The following is a 23,264-nucleotide window of genomic DNA, read 5'->3' as shown; positions in this document are numbered from 1 at the left end:
AACTGAGAGTCATGTCTCTTGAGCAGTGTGTATTGATAATGAGAGACATGCTAGAATTGCCACAGCAAGTGTAACCTTGCACAGACTTTGAATATTTGTTTGGGAACGAAGAGGAGTAAGTCTTCCTACGGAACTTTGTCTGGAGAGCAATAGTCCTGCCTACTCTGCTCTATGCATACGCAACTTGGACTGTGTACTAGTGCCATGCCAGACAGTTCAACCACTTTCACTTGTGCTGTTTTGGAAGTTTCTGAAGATCAGATGGCAGGACAAAGTATCAGATACTGAGATGTCCACCTGAGTTGGCACGCCAGGCATCCACACCATATTTAGACAGATACAACTGAATTGGGCAGGCCATGTAGCCAGAATGCTTGATATCTGCTTACCAAGTCAAATCTTTTGTGAAGAGCTGGGGCTGGATTCTCCGCACCCCGATGCCAGAATCGTGTTCAGTGACAGGGCAGAGAATCCGTTTTCCCGCACGAAATCGAGACCGGCGCCTGTTCCGCTATTCTCCATCCCCCCAAAAGCGGCATACTCGAGGAGTACGCCGCGCCGAGTACCCACCGCCTCAGGCCTTTGGCTGAGGCCCGCCCAACTATTCTCCGTCCCCAACCGGTCAAATTCCCGACGGCGTGTTTCTAATATGGTCCTGCCGTTCGGGAACCTCGCGTGGTGGCTATGGACTCAGTTTGGGGCCGCCGCAGTCGGGGGAGGGCCGATCAGCGGGCAGGGGGGGCCTCATTCAGGACCGGGAGCTATGTGTGTGAGTGGTCCGGGTCGGGCGAGCGGCCGATTGGGGGCACTATTTCAGCGGTCCAGGTCCGCGGGCTGAGTCCGCCATGGAGCTTGGCGCGGCCGGTGGAGACCACCGCCATGCGCATGCGCAGCCTCTGACCTAGACGTGCGGGGGGCCGTCTCGGCAGTTGGATCTGTGAGCTCCACGACAGCTGTCTGCTAGCCCCCTGCAAGGCGGTGAATCTGTGGCCTTTTGACACCAGTTTTCCTGGCGTAAAAGACCACAGTTTACACAAAGGCATGGGGACATAGTCCCGGAAACGGAGAATCCAGCTCCTGGAGTCTGGGGTGCACAGTTGTGGCGGTCGAAGGAAACATGACGGGCCCACACGGAAGGCTTCACTTGGGAGTTTTGATATCAGTTTTGAGTCCTGGAAGTTCAAATTACTGCGCTTGGTGCAAACAAATAGAAAATGGTGTGGCTTCTTTTGAAAGCAAGTGCACATTAGAGGCAGAGAAAAAACACAAGGAAGGGAAATCATGCGCCAGCAACTGAATCAAAATTTAAGCGCCTGTGGTATCCTGGCCTCTTTGCAGCAGAACACCTGGGCATAGTGTTTCGTATATTGGTTACGTGGCATGTCTAATCATGGAGGCTATAGTCAGACTCTGATAGTTACTTCAAACTGGTTTATTTACACTATGTACACCAGGGATTTTCAATGTTAGGGCCACAACCTGGGTGGGTCGAGGGCAGGTGTTGGGAGGGTCATGGAACGATCGGGTGCACCATTGCTGGGGTGGTCCTGACCGCCAGAGGCAGGTCCGTCTTATAGGAATGGCGGATAAGTATGAAAATTCCCACGGCTCCAGCGGAGAGGACGAGTCAGCAATGCGGGGGCGGTCAGCAGGCTAGAGAGAGAAACTTAAATGTCCATGGCTTGTGCTCACCCCCCGTCTTTGTGGGGAGGTGCGAGTGTCGGTGGTGTCCGGGAGGTTTTGTGCCAGGCACATGGTGAGTGAGACCCAGAGACTGAGAGGGAGGTGTGGCTGCCCCATACCCATAGTTGGGAGGAAGATTCTCTCTCCCGTTCCCCCCCTCCTTTTGAGTATTTTGATTCAATTCCCGGTACACCTGCTCCCGAGGCTCCGCCCCCTCCCCCCCACAGGCTCTCCTCTCAGTGATTTATCCGGGGGAATGAGGCTTGTGTGGGCCGGAGAGTTCATCTGCTGAGACAGGCCCTGGTGACTCAGCCCGCCACCAGTTCGGGGTGAGACCCGGCCCTGGTTTGGTTTTGGGTGGGGGGGTTTACTGGGGAACAGATTTTACTTTTGGGGGGCTCGGGAATGACAGTCAACATGGTTATTCTCAGGAGTTGCGTCAACAGCTTTGTACATTTTATTTTAGTGCCTGAGGTCGTATTTTGAAAATAAGTCCCTGTTTCTCCTGGGAAGGACTCCTCTCTTGTAGTATAAACCAAAATTTGGTGTAAAATGCATGAAGCCTGAAAAGCGTACAGCTTTCGCGCAGGAGAGCATAATGTTTGGAGAATGCAAGGTTCAGTGTTGTACCTTCTCGTCTTTGTCACGACTAGAAATTGCTATCTTGAAGAAATTTACTATTTTTGTATTTTGACGTGAAATGTAACGAAATTGCATTCTGTAAAAATAATGGATTTTTAAAGCTCGATTGCGATGCCAGCTGAAATAATGCTCTTTACCCTTGGTTATTTTGTGATCTCAGTCCAAAATAAAATACTTACTGCAAACAGAAAAAAGAGAATGGCAGCCACTGCCACCTTTAAAATGAAAATAAATTAGGCTGTGTGAAGTTTTCCCAGAAATAAGCGACAGCAGAGAGCAGGGAATGCGTCCTAACGTTCAGCGCCCTCCAGGTATGTGATTTTGGTGCCAAATCATGCAGCAGTGTTTCTTCGATTTTCCAGCTGCTGACAAGCAAGGCAGGTGAACTGTGAAGATTAATGGCTTTCTTACAAGATAGCCAGAGACTCAAATAGGCAGCTTACCTATGGGATCTATTGGATCTCTCAACAGAATCTGCTCAACAGAGCTGTTCATGAGAGTCCAGCGCAGGACAGAGCTAGTGTTCGCTCTGCACACAGCTCCAGGACTTCTGGAAAAATCTTAACTTGGGAACAAAGCAGTATAAAGATGATTTTTCGTGGTATGGTTTTGTCCTTCATGAGGCCTGTATGTGCTTGTTGGATTTTTCATTTACACAAAGATGAAGACGGCACAAAGGAACTAGCTGAATTCTGTACCTGATGTGCACATTGTCCCCACCTCCTTTGCACCTAATTCAAGTGAGATGGTGAGAACCAAGCAGGCAGCCCTTTGCATTAAAGGTAAGCAAACGTGGCGTTTATCACAAAGGTCAGCTGGTCGGTAAAATTGCATCCTGGGAAAAAAGTTTGAAAAACACTGACATACACTATATATATGATGAGCCGATAGCTAGGCACATCTCTTGGATGCTGACTATTGCATCTGCTGTATTGAGTCTCGAGCTCTTGGTTGCTGATGTCACTGTAACATCATGGTCTACATCACTCATTATGTAGCTCTTACCATATCCTAAACATAGAATGATCTTATCAGACACCTACATACCCACTAGAACTCCACCAAAAACTTCAGATGATGAACATTGTCATCTTTGTTTGGAAGCAGAAACAAGGGAGAATAGCAAAATAAATGATAATTTTTCCAGATGAGGAGGCAATTTCTTTCAGGTACTGAATTTAGATCCTTGGATCGTGTTATATTTATTGCTTTTTCATGTTTTGCTATTCCGTAATATTCTAATCTTGAATTGGACCAATGTGAATAAAACTGCTGCGAGTTCCAAAGAGATAAAGAAGGACAAAACAAGTAAATTCCATTGAGAAAATTAATCTCCATGGTGCTTATCATGGCAGTTGCTTCTTATTTGAGTAGCCCTAGAAAATGTCGATCTGCATATTTCATTGTCTTTATTCTTCGTTTGGCTGGAGTTCCCAGGTCCTATTGTTTTCAAGGGGGACTGTTGGTGGCTTAAATGGCCCGTTTAATTTGACATTTTGTCATTTTCTGTGTGGGTCTCAATAATCTGTTTATTTTCATCCTGGGGGCTGTGGTTTAAGTATTGTTGTCAACCGGCTGAGGCATCAACTGACATGGCGGACAAAGAAACACACAAGATATTTCATACAACTGAATCTCTATTACTGTTTAAACCGCTAGATAAACACTATTGTACTGGTTGAACCACCACAAGACTTATGACTTGGACTCTGATATTACCTGTTGCAAGTTGAAGTGATCATATATCAATCTCCCTTCTTTTAAGTTGGACTGATCTTCTTCTTCTGTCAGGGTTCCAGACACAAGAGCGGTCCTCTTATGCGATGGTTGATCCCTACACGGATGATGTTACCCATTTTCCTCACATCTGCTGACCTTGCATTCTTTATCTGTCTGTTGAGTACATCATGTTCCAAACCCAGTTGAGGAGGGATGAATTCCCCCTCTTTATTAACCTGATCTTTTAGTCACATCAAAACGTAATCTAGAAAGGATTTGCGAATATCTTATTCCCAGACCCGATAGATAGGTTTTAAAAAGAACCAATTTACCAGGCTTTCTTGATTTAAAGATAGATGCGTTTATTAAATACTTAAAGTAAAAAAAAGGTAAAACGCATGCATGTACATTCATACAGGCTAGAAGGAAGAATTGCATTCAAAATAAGTAATTTTAAAAAAAAGTTCTAACCAACAGTCCTTGGCTGTGAGGCGTAGATGATTGAGTTTTCCAGGCGTTGTGATTTTAGATTCCAGTTGAGTTGACTACAGCAGCCAAATAATCGGATTTGTGATTCCAGTGTTCTGTAGTTCGGCGGAGAATTTTCCCAGTTCCCTTTTCAGTTGCAGTTTTTGCTGACCTGACTGATTTCCATAGACTGAACGAGAGAAATTCCTGAAAAATGGATATTGGGAGGGTACTGTGAGTATGCTTGCTGACTTTTACTTCTACAAAATTATGAGGGGCAGAGACAGAGTGGATAGTCAGAGACTTTTTCCGAGGGTAGAGGGGTCAATAACTAGGGGGCACAGGTTTAAGGTGCAAGGGACAAGGTTTAGAGAAGATGAACGAGGCAATTTTTTACACAGAGGGTAGTGGGTGCTTGGAACTCGCTGCCGGAGGAGATGTTGGAAGCAGGGACGATAGTGACATTTAAGGGGCATCTTGACAAATACATGAATGGGTTGGGAATAAAGGGATACGGACCCAGGAAGTGTAGAAGATTTTAGTTTAGCCAGGCAGCATGGTCGGCACAGGCTTGGAGGGCCAAAGTGCCTGTTCCTGTGCTGTACTTTTCTTTGTTCTGTGTCAAAACATCCAGCACTTATTCTTCCAGAGCACATATTCCAACAGTCTACAAAGGTAGCTCTTCAGCTGGCTTTTAATCAGTTCTATGTCTATTCTAACAAGGAAGGGGAATACACAAAAAAATGAGAAGATCTGCTAAACGTAGAAGGAAACTGAATCGTTTGAATTTATGAACATTTGACTGATTGATTCATTTAGCTCAGTGGGCTAGACAATTGGTTTGTGATGCAGAACAAGGCCAGCAGTGTGGGTTCAATACCTGTACCAACTGAGAATTCGGCATTCTCCCTCTGTGTACCTGAACAGGCACCGGAATGTGACGATTAGGGGCTTTTCACAGATACCTCATTGCAGTGTTAATGTAAGCCTTCTTGTGACAATAAAGAGTATTTATTTTATTTATTTATTTTAATGTACAATGCGTGATAGAATACTTTATTTCTAATGTACAATTTTCTTTATCATGTATATAGAAACGTGTAACACGAAAAAGGGGGATGTAGTGATCTCTGTATATGTTAATACATGACTAGTTAATGTCAGTCATGACAGCCAGATGATCATGAAATGGCTACACTAACAGGACCTATTTAAGGAGTTTCCCACTCTTTCTGTAGTGTGTGTAGTGCAGCTAGAGTAAAGACGTGACAGATCAGAGTGTAGTGTATTATCATAATTGTTAGCTTAATCTAATCTTAGTTAATTATATTACTAGTCAAAGTATTAAAGTTAAAGAACTCACAAGTATATTATTTTATAACTCAATAAATAATTTGTCATCAAATGGAAGACATTGACTGTTTATCATCAAGTTAAATGATCGGCAGCACAATAGCACAAGTGAATAACACTGTGGCTTCACAGCGCCAGAGTCCCAGGTTCGATTCCCCGCTGGGTCACTGTCTGTGCGGATTCTGCACGTTCTCCCCGTGTCTACGTGGGTTTCCTCCGGATGTTCCGGTTTCCTCCCACAGTCCAAAGACGTGCAGGCTAGGTGGATTGCCCATGATAAATTGCCCTTAGTGACCAAAAAGGTTATGAGGGGTTATTGGGTTATGGGGATAGGATGGAAGTGAGGGCTTAAGTGGGTCGGTGCAGACTCGATGGGCCGCATGGCCTCCTTCTGCACTGCATGTTCTATGTTCTAAATACAACTCGGCAAGACAAATTAATAATATTTATATTACATTTCTGTAATATAACAGATATTGAACAGGAAATCTCTTGATGAAATGGCCACTATGTCCCATTGTCTCAATTGGAGATGGCAATTAGTTTCTGGATGCTTTTAGAAGTATCTTGTCTGCCAACAGGGTTCCATTGTCTCTCAGAGAATCGTCCTGCAGTGATTCAGCCACTGACTTGTGTGTTCATTAAAGACAAAACTCAGATTTTATTTAAAGTCCGATACTTCTGGATATAACTTGGCAAATTTTCCTCATTATTATGACAGTATGAAGTAGAACATTTATGAAAAAACGAATTTGATATTTCAAGTGAAGAAGGCAGCCAAAGGTTGGTGACGTCGTTCTGAGGGCTGTGGGAACAAGGTACCCCTTTGGAGCAGTAGTTCTGCTTGGCACTGCTGAAGATCTGAAATTGTGCTTGACAGTTGGTGCTTGGTGCATTCTTGGGAATCCAGGGGAAAGTAGCATCTGTAGAGAGGTTGAAAGAAATCATGCAGGGTGGGCCATCGTTAATGTCGTCTGAGTTGGAGGAACCTTTGGAGAGAATTCCCAGGGGAGAACTTCAAAGGTGACGACTGGAACCCCTCATGTGTGAGATTGATTGACTCAGTGTTTACTGGTGCCTGGATAGATTGTTGAGAAATCAGTTGCCTCTGTGTTGGTCGCATCTGCAATTTTTATTGTGTGTGGTGTTGGCTTGTTAATTCCCGTCTACCTTCTGTTTGCCCTGAATGTTAGAGCATCGGATGAATATTTAAATTTTTATCATTCTGACCTTGTATCGTAAAGTTTGTTTTTGTTCATTCAAAACCTGTTGAATCTTTATTCTATAAGCAGGTATATTGAATCTCAAACTCTGTTTACCTTAAACAAAACGTCGGGTGCGATTCTCCAATAATGAGGCAGAGTGTCCGTGCCGTCGCGTTTCACGACAGCTTGAAACGGCCTCGGGCACGATCATTTCGGGCCCCGATAAGGGGCCAGCAGCGGGGCTGCGAGAATCGTGGTGGGTGTGGCGCCAGAGCGGCGTCGTCATTGCACAACGATCGGGTGACGCTGCGCCGTGTCATTTAAAGTGCGCGATCCGCGCACAGAGGACCCGACCAATGGAGATGGCTGAACCCCGCCGTGCTGCTCCCAGGTTCAGGGACAGTGATCAGGACACGATGCTGGACGCCGTGGAAGAGCGCAGGGCCATCTTGTGACCAAAACGTTGGCACCGGCAACCAGCTAGCACTGTGAGGCGCGGCTGGTGTGAAATGGGCACCGGGGTAAGCGCTGTGGAGCACCCCCCCCCCCGGTCTGGAGAACAGTGCCGCAAGAAGCTCCACAACCTCATGAGGGCAGCTAGGGTAAGTACCTCGAGGGTTCCCATGCCCCCCCCCCAATGCGTATTGTGGTGTGGCCCCCCCTCTGCCCACGCAGGGGGTTTGGGGTTTGGGGATACCACTTTGTACCCGACCCACCTCCCCCCGAGAGCTGCCATGGCATGGTGCCAAGGACCCCCACACCCAGTCATAATGGTGACAACATCCGCATGTCCTAATGGTGACCGTGTAACTCTGATGCTTTCTCGCCGCCCCCCGCGGGACAAGACTGCTCACAATCTTCGTGAGCGTTCAAGAACCGGAGGGCGATCACCTGTTCCCCCTCACCGTCCATGAGCAGAGGGCTCTATACCTCGCTGGGGGAGCCGCCACCCGGGAGGTAGCGCCATGCCAGGTCGGAGGCGCAGGAACAAGTGAGACTCCCCTGCCTGGCTACACCCCCTCAGCCCATCACCTCCTCCCCCCCCCTCACTCTGCACCCCCTACCACAGCTCCTAAGCACCCCCCTTTCAACCCACCCCGTGACACATACCCCCCCACCCCCTAACCCCCCGACACTGAACGCACTCACAATGCCCCCCCACACCCAACTCCGGGTGTCTAACATCACCGGGTGATACATACCTCATTGTCCTCAGCAGGGCCAGGTGCCGATCGTCCAGGGACTTCATGGAGAAGCCCCCACCATCCAGATGCAAGCACATCCGCCCCCACGGACGCACGGCAGAGGGGGCAAGGAAGACTGACAGGACGGCCCTCCCTTGAGGCCATGGCACTCATTCTGAGGATGGATAGACACTACAGGGACAAAGAGACGGCGGACACCGAGGACACTGATGGCTGTGAGTCGGACGGGGAGAGGGCCGCGAGCCGGGACAGCGACAGAGAGAGGACTAGGACTGTGGACAGTGACGCACAGAGGACGACCAGATAGTCGATGCACATACCGGACACGGCACCTAACGTGGACCACGGACTAGTAGCGACGGTCCAAAGATCGACCCAGGAGCCCCCAGACCTGGGGACAGATGATGAGCTTGAGTTTGCGGCACTGCTGTCACCCACAATGTCCACCATCGCAGATACACTCACCTCGGTTGAGCACATAAGTGATGAGACTTCAGGCTCACTTACTGGTGCGCACCACACAGCTGATCCAGCCCAGCAGGTGGAGGTAGGAGCAGCCGAGAGGCTAGACTGTCGGAGGGAAGCCCAGGCCCAGCACATCGCTGCCGCCCAGACAGTTCCCGGGTTCCTGGACTTAATAGACCCACCCAGAGACCAGATGCATTTGGAAACTCTGGGAGTGGACAACGGGGTGACGGCTGTCTTCCAGCAACTGCAGACGCGGTTGGAGGAGTCCATCCGCATCCAGGAGCAGGGATGGTGCCGGTAATGGCACGAGCTGCGTCCACGGTGGAGGCAATGGGTGCAACGGTTTCGGCCATGGGTCAGGTTCTGCAAGGTGTGCGGCTTGATGTGCACAGGTCATCCGTGGCCCAGGACAGGGCTGCCCTCTCACAGGCCGCCGCGTTCCGGGGTCTGGCCCAGTCTCAGCAGGCCATCACTGAGAGCATTGGCGGCCTTGACCACGTGCTGGGTGGCGTTGCAGAATCCCAGCGGGAGGTTGCACAATGCCTCACAGGGATTGCACAGTCCCTGAGCTCCATCGCTGGGAACGTTCAGACCTTGGTTGATTCCACAGCGGGCCTCCAGGGCTGGCAGCGCCAGGTGTTGGTGGTGCCATGCTACATGTCTCTGTGGGTACCACTGTCCCATAGTATGGCCCGGGGCCCACCGGCCTCCCCGAGGGGGGAGGAGGAGGTTCTGGTGGCCGTCCCGTTGACTCCAGCAAGGGAGGTCCTGGAACACTCGGATTCCTCCCGTTCCATCCCTGGTGCATCTGGTGAGTAGCGGGCAGAGCAGGGTGGCACCATGCTATCCAGCATGCCCACCAGGCAGCCTGGACCATCCAAGCCGGGTCACCCCAGGAAACGCGTGCCGAAGTGGACCAACATCACAGGGCAGGAGTTTCAGCATCCGCCTCCATTCCTGCTGTATCGTGTGGGGAAACACCAAGGTGTAGTGGTAGGGCCCGTAAGGCCAAGAAATTCGACACTTAGTAAGTTGGCACGGGTGCAAGGCACAGATTAGTTGTCGGGGCTAGGGCACTTGTATTTGAATGCCACGATTAAATTCACTGCAACATCAAACCTAGGTGCCGCTGTGCTATGTCCGGTGTCTGAGGGGTCGTGAGCGGGACTGAGAGATGCTGGGGGTCACAGTTCCGTGCAACGCTGAGGTTGGGTGTGTGTTCTACGCCCCCCCCCCCCCGCAACACCCCATCGCCCTCTGCACACCGACGCCAGATGCCCCACATGGCTATGTGGTGGGTGTGGTGAATGAGATTCACACGGTATTATAATCTGTATATATCTGTATCAATATTGTAAGTGCAGTTGCACTATCTGACCACCAGGGGGAGTAGCTCTGGGAGTACTCGAGAGTTTGTACTGGGCTCCTCCCTTGGCTCCGCCCAGGACTCCTCCCCCGGAGCTGCTGTATAAAGATCCGTGCCACAGGGTCAGCCAGCCAGTTCACCGAAAGTTCAATGGCTAACAGGCTGGCTCTGTTGTAAGCATATTAAAACCGCTATACTAATCCTACAAGCACATGTCCGTAGAATTGTTGGTTCCAACAATTTAATATACTTATGAAACAGTCGAAGTAAATCATGGAAGCAGCCCTCAAGCCTGGACGCCTAGAACTCGACCCGCAGGATGCAGAGGCTAAGGAAATTTTTTCCCACTGGCTGAGATGTTTTAAATATTACCTGGCAGAAGCCAGCACCGCCGGAACAATGGAGGAACAAAAACTCAGCCTACTGCACGCGAGGGTAAGCCACAGAATCTCCACCCAGCTAAATCCGGCCAGTTCTTACACCGCAGCGCTGGCGATATTGGACAAAATGTACGTTAGGCCCATTAACGAGGTTTATGCACGCCACGTGTTTACAACTCACCGTCAGCGGCCTACAGAAACGCTAGCCAAGTTTGTACGGGAACTGAACAATCTTTCCAATGACAGTAATTATCAAGCCGTTACCGCGGCTGAACATAGGGAGCTTGCTGTGCGAGACGTTTTCGTAGCGGGCCTTAGATCTAACTATGTGCACCAAAGACTGCTAGAAAAGGGGGCCCAGGACTTAGATACTACTGTGGAGGCTGCTACCACTATGGAAGTCTCCTTCCGCAGCCTCACATCGTTTCCCGCGGACCCCGCGACCTCATCGTGGACCCCCGACCAAAAATCCCCCCAGGCCTGTGCCGCACGGCCCCCCAGCTACCGCGCTACCAAAGCCAGTTACTCTGCTGCCCCAGCCAGCTACTCAGCTGCTCCAGCCAGCTACTCAGCTGCCTCAGCCTGCCATTTCTGTGGCCAAAGCCAGCACCCGCGGCAGCACTGACCAGCCCAATCCGCGACCTGCAGCAGCTGCGGGAAGAAAGGCCACTATGCCAGAGTGTGCCTCGCGAAAAGGGCCCCAGTTTTTAACTCCCAGAAGAGAGAGCAAATCGCTCGCAACACCAGCGGGGCCCGAAACACTGCGGCCTACGCCCCGACTCCGCCCCCTCCCGCCACATGCGATCCATGGGGGATGCCATCTTGGCAAACCCCCACCATACGGCCGGCCACGTGCGACTCATGGGGGCTGCCATCTTCCTCACAGCTCACCATGTGCGATCCACGGGCCCCATCTACATCGGCATGCTCAGAAAGCTCATCTGAAGACTACGACTTCCCTGGGCACTCATCACGTGGCCCGCAACTCAGCGCAGCGATCCTGCATCAAGCTCGCCAGAATGTACCGGCATCTACTCGACCGGACGCCCACTTGGAAGACTACGGCCTTCCCGGGCACTTATCACACGGCCCGCAACTCAACGCGGTCACCCTAGATCAATCCCGCCCCAAGCACCTACAAAGTTCGATGGCGGAGGTCCAGATCAATGGATACAGCACGCCATGCCTCTTTGACTCCGGGAGCACCGAGAGCTTTATACACCCAGAGCTGGTAAGACGCTGTTCGCTTCCTATTTTTTCTGTGAGCCAAACTATCGCCCTCGCTTCGGGCTCCCACTCAGTCCAAATCCAAGGACGCACCGTCGCTACGCTCACAATTCGAGGCGCTAGTTATTCAAAATTTAAACTTTATGTCCTGCCTGACCTCTGCATGCCACTCTTATTCGGCCTGCATTTCCAGTGCAACCTCAAGAGCCTCAGCCCTCAGCTTCAGCGGGCCCCTGCCCCCACTCACTATCTGCAGCCTAGCCATGCTGCGCATCGCCCCCCCTCCTCTCTTCGCCAATCTCACTCCAGATTGCAAACCAGTAGCTACTCGCAGCAGGCGAAACAGCCGACAAGATAGGGTCTTTATCCGATCGGAGGTCCGACAGCTGCTCAGTGAGGGGATCATAGAGGCCGGTAATAGTCCCTGGAGAGCTCAGGTGGTGGTCGTCAAGGCCGGGGAAAAATGTTGCATGGTTGTCGACTATAGCCAGACCATAAATCGCTTTACGCTCCTAGACGCGTATCCCCTCCCCAGAATTGCAGACATGGTTAATCAGATCGCCCAATATGGGGTATTTTCCACGGTGGATCTGAAGTCTGCATACCACCAGCTCACAATCCGCCCGGAGGACCGCCACTACACGGCGTTCGAGGCCGATGGCCGCCTCTTCAATTTCCTCCGGGTTCTCTTCGGCATCACTAACGGGGTTTCGGTGTTCCAACGAGCAATAGACCGAATGGTAGACCAGTACGGGCTGCGGGCCACGTTTCCGTAGCTGGACAATGTTACCATCTGCGGCTATGACCAGCAGGACCACGACGCCAACCTCCACCGTTTTCTCCAGACGGCACAGAAATTAAACCTCACTTATAACTAGGAGAAATGCGTTTTCCGCACAAACAGACTGGCCATCCTCGGCTACGTCGTGGAGAACGGAGTCCTGGGCCCAGACACGGACCGCATGCGCCCTTAGAGCTCCCCCTCCCTCATTGCCCCAAGGCCCTCAAACAGTGCTTGGGATTCTTTTCATACTACGCCCAGTGGGTCCCTCAATATGCGGACCAAGCCCGCCCACTCTTTAAGGCCACACGATTTCCCCTGTCTGCTGAGGTGCACCAGGCCTTCAGCTGCATCAAGGAAGACATCGCCAAGGCAGCCATGTGGGCGGTGGATGAATCCACTCCCTTTCAGGTTGAGAGCGACGCCTCAGAGGTAGCTCTAGCAGCCACTTTAAATCAGGCAGGGAGGCCCGTTGCATTTTTCTCCCGTACCCTATCCGTTTCAGAACTCCGACACTCCTCAGTCGAGAAGGAAGCGCAAGCCATCATGGAGGCTGTTCGTCACTGGAGGCACTACCTCGCAGGTAGGAGGTTCACCCTCATCACCGACCAACGATCGGTTGCCTTTATGTTTGACAACTCGCAAAGGGCAAAATAAAAAATCATAAAATCCTTTGGTGGAGGATCGAACTGTCCACCTCTAGTTATGATATTAAATATCGACCGGGGAAGCTCAACGAGCCCTCGGATGCCCTATCCCGCGGGACATGCGCCAGCGCGCAGATCAGCCGTCTGTAAGCCATCCACGTGGACCTCTGCCATCCAGGGGTCACCCACAGCGCCGGCCCTAGGGTTGCTGGCGCCCCGGGCAAGCTGAACTTCAGCGCCCTTCCGGGGGGGGGGCGGGGGGGGGGGGGGGGGCGGGTAGGGGGGGCGGGGCCGGGGGCCAAGGGGGGGGCGGGGCCGGTGGGCCGAGGGGGGGGGGGGGGCCGGGGGGCCGAGGGGGGGCCGAGCCCGAGGCGGGGCGGGGGGGCCGAGCCCGAGGCGGGGGGGGGGGGGGGCGAGCCGAGGCGGGGGGGGGGGGCGGGGGGGCCGAGGCGGAGGCGGGGTGGGCGGGCCCGAGGCAGGGGGGGCGGGGCCGGGGGGCCGAGGGGGGGCCGAGCCCGAGGCGGGGCGGGGGGGCCGAGCCCGAGGCGGGGGGGGGGGGGGGGGGCGAGCCGAGGCAGGGGGGGGGGCGGGGGGGCCGAGGCGGAGGCGGGGTGGGCGGGGTGGGCGGGCCCGAGGCAGGGGGGGCGGGCCCGAGGCGAGGGGGGCGAGCCCGGGGGGGGGGGCGGAGGGGGCCGCCCTGGGGGAGGGCGGCCACCGCGCATGCGCATTTGGCACCGGCCCAACTACGCATGCACGGGACCCGAGTCTCTGGCGCCCCCTAGCACATGGCGCCCCGGGCGACTGCCCGAGCTGCCGGTGCCTTGGGCCGGCCCTGGTCACCCAGCACGCCCACTACATCAGAGTCCGAAACCTGCCTTTCTCCAACGAGGAGGTAAAAGCGGTCACCAGGGACTGCCCGATCTGTGCAGAGTGCAAACCGCACTTCTGTAGACCAGACAGGGCCCACCTGGTCAAGGCTTCTAGGCCCTTTGAACGCCTTGCGATCGATTTCAAAGGGCCACTCCCCTCCACTAACAAGAACATTTATATCCTCAACATCATCGATGAGTTCTCCTGATTCCCTTTTGCCATTCCATGCCCCGATATGACCTCCCACACAGTCATTAGGGCCCTGCATAGTGTCTTCACCCTGTTCGGTTTCCCCAGCTACGTGCACAGCGACCGGGGTTCGTCCTTTATGAGCGACCAGCTGCGTCAGTACCTGCTCGACAAGGGCATCGCCTCGAGCAGGACTACCAGCTACAACCCCAGGGGGAATGGACAGGTGGAGAGGGAGACGCGACGGTCTGGACGACTGTCCTACTGACCCTCCGGTCTAGAAAACTCCAAGTCTCCCAGTGGCAAGAAGTCCTCCCAGACGCGCTCCACGCAATCGGATCCCTCCTCTGTACAGATACAAATCAAACCCCTCACGAGCGGCTCTTCATTTTTTCTAGGGGCACTACCACGGGGGTCTCACTTCCGGCGTGGCTGAGGACACCAGGCCCGGTCCTCCTGAGGAAGCACGTCAGGGGGCACAAAACTGACCCCCTTGTTGAAAAGGTGCGCCTCCTCCATTCCAACCCCCAGTACGCATTTGTGGAATTCCCAGACATTCGCCAGGACACAGTATCCCTTCGGGACCTGGCACCCACTGGATCCAGCCCCCCCCCCCCACCCCCACTGAGGAACCCCTTACCCCGTTCCCTATGCTGCCGCCCCCTCGTGCCCCCGATTCCGCAAGCCCGCCCCACCGGTTCCACGCGCCAGCACCAGCCCGCCCCCAGTGACCCCAGTCTCCGGTCGAGCCAGAGGTGTATGAAGTTTGGACGAGACCCGCCCCGGACTCTGCCATCGTACCCCAGCTCTCAACACCCAGCCAGCCACCGCAAGAGGCTGCAACCCTGGTGCTCCGCAGATCGAAACGAACAATTCGTCCACCGGACAGACTAACTCTGTGAGCCACCACCCCCGCCGGACTCGATTTTTTTCACGGGGCGAATGTGGTGAATGAGATTCACACGGTATTATAATCTGTATATATCTGTATCAATATTGTAAGTGCAGTTGCACTACCTGACTACCAGGGGGAGTAGGTCTGGGAGTACTCGAGGGTTTGTACTGGGCTACTCCCTTGGCTCCGCCCTGAACTCCTCCCCCTGGAGCTGCTGTATAAAGATCCGTGCCACAGGGTCAGCCAGCCAGTTCAACGAAAGTTCAACGGCTAACAGGCTGGCTCTGTTGTAAGTATATTAAAACCGCTATTCTAATCCTACAAGCACGTGTCCGTAGAATTGTTGGTTCCAACAGTGGGTTGTCCGTGACACATACAAGGACCTCCGAGGTGGAGGGTGTAGCTGTGGCCATGAGTCAGACATATTCCAGCAATCTGGAGCTCACAGGTCATCGCAGAACGGGTTGTCATCATTCAACATGGCACCGATCACACCCACTGACACGCAACTGTGTTAAAACATTCCCGATGTGCCGCAGATGTAAGGTGCTGTGAAAGTGGCGGTGTGGGCGGTAGGGTTGTGCGATGGTGCGGGAAGTGGGGGATGCTGGGTGGTGCAGTTGTGCGCAATAGATGGTGCAAGTGCCTTGCTTGGCGATGCCCTCCCCCTAGATTGTGAAACGTGTGGCGATCAACGCGTTGCCTGCTCGCTCTCCTAGCCGGTGTCGTTGTGCAGCTACCTGGCCATATCCCGTCCCCAGGTCGTGTCTGTGCCCCCACCCCATCCTCTTCCTCCTCCCCCTCATGTTCAGAGGCGTCGCCCTCAACGGCCTCCCCCTGTGCATCCTCCTCCAGGACCTCGCCCCTCTGCTGGGCAATGTTGTGCAAGACGCAGCAGACCACAACTATGCGTCAGGCCCTGTTGGGGTGGTATTGCAGGGCCCCTCCAGAGCGAGCCAGGCTCCGAAACCTCACCTTCAGGAGGCCACAGCATCTCTCCACAACACACCTGGTTTCAGACCTGGGCACACGCCGTCGGGACTTCGGCCCATCCGGGCTGCTGAATAGCGGGGGGGCCCGGAGAATCGCCGTACTTGGTACCTTGGGCGATTCTGCAGCAGGCGCGGTGCCTACCTCAATGATGCCGTTCTCGCCGTCTGGGAGATTTGCGGAACGGCATCGGACCAGCACCGCGGGAAAAAATGGCGCACACGGTGATTCTCCCATATGGCGAGACATGGGAGAATCGCGCCCGTTATTTGTCCCTAGCTTGCCAACAACTTGGGGGTTCCAGAATCGGTGAGGGTTCAGCGCCGATTTTGGTGTCGTAAAACACACGGGAAGTCTCCATTTCAGCCAGCACTTAGCCGCTGAAACATAGAATCCAGCCCAAGGTGTCCATTGGAGAGGCAGACACTGCCTCTGAAGTCCTACCTGAAAGACAAAAGATGTTGCAGAATCAACCATGTACTGCAGCAAAATATAATGGAATGTATTATTTTTACAAAGTTATTGCATTGCTTAGTAGTTTGAGACTGTGAGTAGCTCACAGGAAAATCTCATTGTGGATTGTCCTGAATTTTTCCTTTGCTGAAGAAATAGAAAGAATATTGAGTGTGGTAATCTATTTCAGAATACATTTTGAGTAAATGCATGGAGAATGGAGTGATAATCATTCAGATTGCTATGGTCATCCAGTCAGATGATATAGTTATAGTGTTTATTGGAAAAATAAATGTAATTTAAAAGTGGTGGAATTTGTTCTGTCTGAACAGAATTCTCAAATGGGCTTTTTGAACAAATGAAACTTTATTCTGCTGTGACACACGTGACGTCAATAGCACATAACAACCTAATCGGTTTTTTTTCCATCAGACAATGAGCGTCCAAACCATCTACTTGCCTGCAAACAATGTGTAAACAAAGGACTTCAAAGAAAATCTCCTTTATCTGCACAGAACAAAATTGAACCCTTGGTCTATGTCGTACATTCTGTTATGACTTGGGGTGCGATTCTCCGGAAAGATTCCGAAGTGCTGTAGAGAATGTGAATTGCCACGGGCTTCTCGCCGCTCGCCACAGCGAGGCCAGCAACGCTATACAACATTGTTTGGTCCACTCAGCGAGGCCTCAGTGGCTTCACGCGCAAAGGAAGTCTCACCAGCTGATTCGCCGGGACAGCGCTCGAAAGCCCCCCACTGACCCAGGTCGAGCAGCAGTTAAACAACTCTATCTCTGCGAATCCCTGCCAGCTCGCAACAATGGCGCCCAGGAAACCGGCAAGATTCAGTGACGTAGGGAGGCTGCTAGATGCTGTGGAGTCCAAGAGGGATGTCCTGTTCCCATGAGGGTGCCGAGGGTCAGCCATAGAGGAGCCAGTGCTGCCTGGGTTGAGGTCGGGGTGGCTGTGAGCGGCAGGCGTGTGACCAGGAGGACTGTCCTCCAGTGCAGGAAAAAGGTCAATGACCTACACCAGGCAGCACGAGTGAGTAGAGACCATACCCCCCCCCCCCCCCCCCGCCCTCCGCCGCCCCCAACGAGACCTTTCCTCCCCCACAGAAGCATCTGCCCCCGAACACTCCATGCGACCCCCAACCCTCTCTCCATTCCCTTCCCTTCAATGCCCCCAACCCTTCCATCACACCCAACCACTGTGGCCAACGATACCCTCTCTGTGTCTCCGCAGGAAACGTTATCTCACAATCGCCGGGAGAGGTCCCAGACTGGCGGTGGTGTGCTGGACATCAGAATCCTCACAATCTTTGCTCTAGAGGTGACTGGTGTGGCTGAGGACAGGGCGGTCATGAACATGGAAGTTGGTGGATGTTGCAGAGGTGAGGAACCACTGGACTCCACGCGGAGGATCTGTCAAACGTAAGTTGTTATTGCCTTACTGACTGATCCATCCCTCCCACTGACCACAAGTCCATTCTCTCGCAGGTCCTCCAGCTGACAGTGCCAGCCCATCCCAGCAGCACCCCCTCCAGCCATCCACGAGACTACCTTGGAGGAGAGCTCTAAGGATGCCACTATAATAGTCATGTCACAGCTGTCATCCCCACCCTCCACCAGCGCACCTCGGTGGGAACCGTTAGTGGACAGGCTTCTGGGGCACAATCTGGTGAGCACCACACAGCTGCTGATATACATCAAATGGAGGCAGGAACCCCCAGGCAAGACAGCGGTCAAGAGGACTGCTGGATCCTAGGACCCAGCTAGGTCCCAGCCTGATGCTGAGTCTGAGGAAGAGGTCATCCCGGAGCTGATGGAGACGTTAGGGTGTGGCCGGGACATTCAGATGGAGATATCAACATCACTCCAGGTGGTGGGTGTGAGCGAGCACTCCGCAGACAGGCAGAGGTCAGACTATGCCATAGATTGAGGGGCACTGACACTCAGCTCTCTGTGGGTTATCATCATCCCCCCTGCCCTCGACAGTGATCCGCTGACAGTGCCGACACAGTCCCAGCACCCTGGAGTGATGTGACACAGACCCTGGGAGGGTGGGAAATGGGAGTGGGGGATGATGGACCAGGCCACATCCGAAGTGAAATGGGCGAGTAAGAGGGCCTCCCTGGCTCTCCGGGTTTGACGGACCCTCGTCACTGCCACCTGTCCTGCAGCCTGCAGTTCGTCCTCCAGTTCCTCTCCGGGCTCGTCCTCAAGCCCCTGCTGTTCCGACGCCACCTCATCATCCAATTCCTCCTCCTTGGAGGTAGCCAGATGTTCCTCATCAGCAACCTCCAGCACATCGTCCACTGCTGTGCGAGGTTAATGGAGGGCACAGCAGACCACCACGAAGCAGTCAAGGCATCAGAATCCCAATTTGAGGTGTCTGATGCTCCGCTCAATCACAGACCGGGTGGCCACGTGGCCCTCATTGTACCATGTGTCGACTTCGGTCTCCGGCCTCAGTGCTGGCGTCATGAGCCAGGTCCTCAGTGGGTTCCTCTTATCCCCCAAGGGCCAGCTGCCCATGCTGGGGTGGTCCTCGAGGAGGCCAGGATGACCGAGTGCCCCAGGATGTAGCTGTCATGGATGCTCCCCCGGAAGCATGTAAACGTGCATTATCTTCATCTGGTCGTCGCACATGAGATGTATGTTGAGGGAATGGAATCCCTTTCTGTAACATAGGGCACCCCAGACGGCCCGGTGAGTGCAGGGCGACAATTGTGGCATCTATTACCCACTGGACCTGGGGCATCCCGGCAATGACCGAGAAACCGGCTGCCTGGGCATCCTGCTGGGCTTGGTTCATGTCAAAGTTCATGTAGTTTACTGCCCTGGCAGACATGGCATCCGTGGCCTGCCAGATATACCTGTGGGCTGCGGCCTGTGAGATATTACACAGGTCCCAACTCGAGCCCAGGAAGGATCCTGAGGCATAAATGTTCAGGCCTGCGGTGACCTTGATGGCCACAGAGAGCAGGTGTCCTCCTCCTCCCCTGTGGTGCCAAATCCACGAGGACATGGCATAGATGTCGCACCGTCTCCTTGTTGAGGCGGAGCCTCCTGTGGCATGCGCTGTCCTTCATCTATTGAAGCAACCAACGACGCCTGTACACCCTCGCCCATCGCGGGACTCCCCCTCTGGGTCCACCTCTGGTCTAATGGGCGGCCAATCCTCGGTGTGGGGCGGAGTCTGGCACATGGCCCGCTGCCTCGAGCATCTGCAGCCGTTGCTGCTGCCGCCGCTGTCTCCAGCGTCTTGCCGCCTAGCAGCACCAATAGGGCAAGTCCTGCATCCAATATCCCTGCTAGATAGCGTTCAATACCTGCAAGGGAAAGGGTTCGACTGACAACAACTGTGGCTCCTACCCGGGACTCCATATCCGCCATTGATTCCACCACCGCCCCACCCCCCAACCCAGAATGCCCTGACCAGGTGCCCCCGGGCACCCGCTCATAACACCATTTGGACCTGACACTGGTCCCCTCCCCGTGGCACGCACCCACCCTCTGGCCGTGGACATGTCCCCGGAACTGTGCCCCATCGCCTGGGTGTTCGGATGTTGGCTGCTGCATGTGTGGCGTGCCTCCCACAGCGTTCATGCAGTGTCCGGGCATCACGGTTTGGTTGGGATGCTGGGCAATGACTCCCACATGCTCCATAGCCCGCCCACCCACTCGAATCCACTTAGGATGTATGAACTGCTCACGTAACCACGATTGCCACTATTAGCAATAGCCTGCAGCCACACGGCCAGAGGCCTCGGCAGGCAGCGGGGGTTATGGGTGGTCGGTGGGTCAGATGGACAGGGACAAGATTTACCACCGGAGCGGGTAATCATGTTCCAAGGGTTTGCGTGGTGGTTCTGCGATTGGTTGTCCCCCCAGTGCCCCCCCCGTCCACTCTTTCCCCCCCCCTCCCCCCAAAACCAGCGGGTCTGCTACCCCCCCCCCCCCCCCCCCCCCCCCCCGTCGAGCACTGGGGTGGCAAGCCCAGCACTCCCGGGCTTTTTGCCCTTAAGCAATGATGGCTACTCATCTCGGCTCCCCAAGGAAGACCGTCCACATGTTTCTCGCTTTTAAAAAGTAGTACTAATCGGCGCCATCATGACCACTTGCTGGGGAGGCCAATGAATGACAAGAGGATGTTTGATATGGGGTGAGTCTCGTTAATTGAATGGAAATATGGCTCAAATGGTGATAATTGGTTTCTCGCCAGGCTCCGGTGAGATTCCGATTTAGCCTCCGGGAGCCGGTCGGTTGCATTGCAAACTGGTGCAAGGCGCGGGACTATCTTTTGGCCTCTCCCGCTATTCACCAGCTTTGTTTCACTTGAGCAATGGCTTAACGAGATCGGAGAATCGCGCTCATAGTATTTACATTTATAACACTGGAAATGGCAGGAAAGCTGTTGGGAGGATGCAGTTGTGTTTGTTTGGAGCAATGCTGAGTTGGAGTTAGAAAGCTGCATTGTAATTGGTGTACTTCATGAAACAAAATACTCATTAGAGGTAAGCAAGGAATCATTCAATGTAGAAGTTAATGAGGGGGCAAGAAACTGAACTGCTTCAAATGCTGAAAAGGGCAGAGCAAGTCAATCCACATTGAGAGAGAAAGATAGGCGAACAATTGAACTGTACCAAAAGATCACACAGGAAGGATACACCTTCCTTTTTCCTAACTACTGATTAATGCTTTTAGTTCTCGCACTCCAACATCACTGCATATTTTCAGCATTGATGGATTTTCATATCTCTCATATTTTCCGTGGCTCTCCATGTTACCTTAAAATCAAACATTTTGTTGGTTTTTTCTACATGTTGAGTACAATCAGAGGTGGTGAGTTAGATACTGACTCCTTTTTTTAGGTTGCGTTTGAAGAGAAAAACCATTAATGGGGCTTGGCAGAATGCGAGTGATGACTGTTCGTGATCCAGAACACATGTTGAGCGCGGTGTCTGTCAATGTTCAGTTTCAGGGCTGCTATTTCTTTCCATGTACCTACTAAGATTAACCAATAAATTTTTAATCTTCTACAATTTAGATTATATTATACTGCCTGAAAATTGAACTGTTCATAGCAGCTGCCCTTTCTGTAATGGGATTTGCTCACTGGATGAGTCATTTCAATGTCCTGAAATGAAAAAAAAGAAATGCAGCCAAATCCTGCGGTTGGAAATGAAGCATCTGATGAGCATTCTGAAAATCCAGTATCATAACATAAGAACTAGGAGCAGGAGTAGGCCATCTGGCCCCTCGAGCCTGCTCCGCCATTCAATGAGATCATGGCTGATCTTTTGTGGACTCAGCTCCACTTTCCGGCCGGAACACCATAACCCTTAATCCCTTTATTCTTCAAAAAACTATCTATCTTTACCTTAAAAACATGTAATGAAGGAGCCTCAACTGCTTCACTGGGCAAGGAATTCCATAGATTCACAACCCTTTGGGTGAAGAAGTTCCTCCTAAACTCAGTCCTAAATCTACTTCCCCTTATTTTGAGGCTATGTCCCCTAGTTCTGCTTTCATCCGCCAGTGGAAACAACCTGCCCGCATCTATCCTATCTATTCCCTTCATAATTTTAAATGTTTCTATAAGATCCCCCCTCATCCTTCTAAATTCCAACGAGTACACTCCCAGTCTACTCAACCTCTCCTCATAATCCAACCCCTTCAGCTCTGGGATTAACCTAGTGAATCTCCTCTGCACAACCTCCAGTGCCAGTATGTCCTTTCTCAAGTAAGGAGACCAAAACTGAACACAATACTCCAGGTGTGGCCTCACTAACACCTTATACAATTGCAACATAAATCATCAAATAGGTTCTCCAAGTAGCAGGGCGGTAATGTGTAACCTGACCACAGAAACAATGGGAACAAAATACGCAGCATTGAGTGTGACAATAAACAGACTTGTGAAATAATTCGAATGATCCTCATGACTTTCTCACAGCCCTTGATATTCCTTTTCTTGAATTAAATAAAGTTCCACTTCTAAACTAGGACAGCTGTCATAATGTAGAGGTATATTTCACAGTATTAAGGGTCTCTCATGATTTATTTCTGTTCTCAGAGTTAAATAGATCACAGTTGATATGTTTCTTACCTTGCGGGTAACTTGTTTATAGAAGTTATTGGTTGCTGAATTCTTGGTTCACGTTTAAAAGAAAGTGAGGGAGTCCTTGTGGAGTTTGAGATCTTGTTGAGATATAAAGAATGTTCTCAATTAAATTGGTTTTAGAGTGATAACTATTCACAATATGTGCAATGGTAACCAGAAACACAACTTTACAAAGTGACACGATGTTGAAGCTTTATGTCTTGCACTCATCAGATCCCATGTCCAAGGCATACAAGGCTATGGACCAAGTACTGGGAAATGGGACTAGAATAGTAGGTGGTTGATTTTGACTGGTGCAGACTTGATGGGCCGAAGGGCCTTTTCCGTGCAGTATGACGTTATCACTCTATGACCAACCCAATAAACCAAATTTCGAGCAGCAGTTTATACTGCATGAGAAAAGGGTGCTGATTGGTTGGCAAGTTGACTCTGATTAAGGTATAGCCAGGGACCTATTATCCCCCATGTTTTTGTTTAATTTAAAGAAGGCTCAATGTTTAACATATTCCTTTTGCGTGCAAAGGACAGGCCTGTATATGAATACATGTAGCTTTGAGCAAGTGTAAGTCAGCTACATTGCAAGCCTGACTGTTAGT

General features: G+C 52.3%; 1 protein-coding gene and 1 pseudogene across 8 annotated transcripts in view; one reads left to right on the top strand and one right to left on the bottom strand.

The window, feature by feature from the left end:
* LOC119972130 overlaps positions 1–21,326 on the bottom strand; it is a 170,242-nt pseudogene extending 148,916 nt beyond the window's left edge.
* LOC119972445 (RNA-binding Raly-like protein) overlaps positions 1–23,264 on the top strand; it is a 1,269,223-nt gene that overhangs the window by 226,685 nt on the left and 1,019,274 nt on the right. The window lies entirely within an intron of this gene.

This window comes from Scyliorhinus canicula, chromosome 10, assembly GCF_902713615.1.
Source record: "Scyliorhinus canicula chromosome 10, sScyCan1.1, whole genome shotgun sequence".
Classification (NCBI taxonomy): Eukaryota; Metazoa; Chordata; class Chondrichthyes; order Carcharhiniformes; family Scyliorhinidae; genus Scyliorhinus; species Scyliorhinus canicula.
Note: the sequence above shows the minus strand (reverse complement) of the source record. Positions and strands in the feature narration are given on the sequence as shown.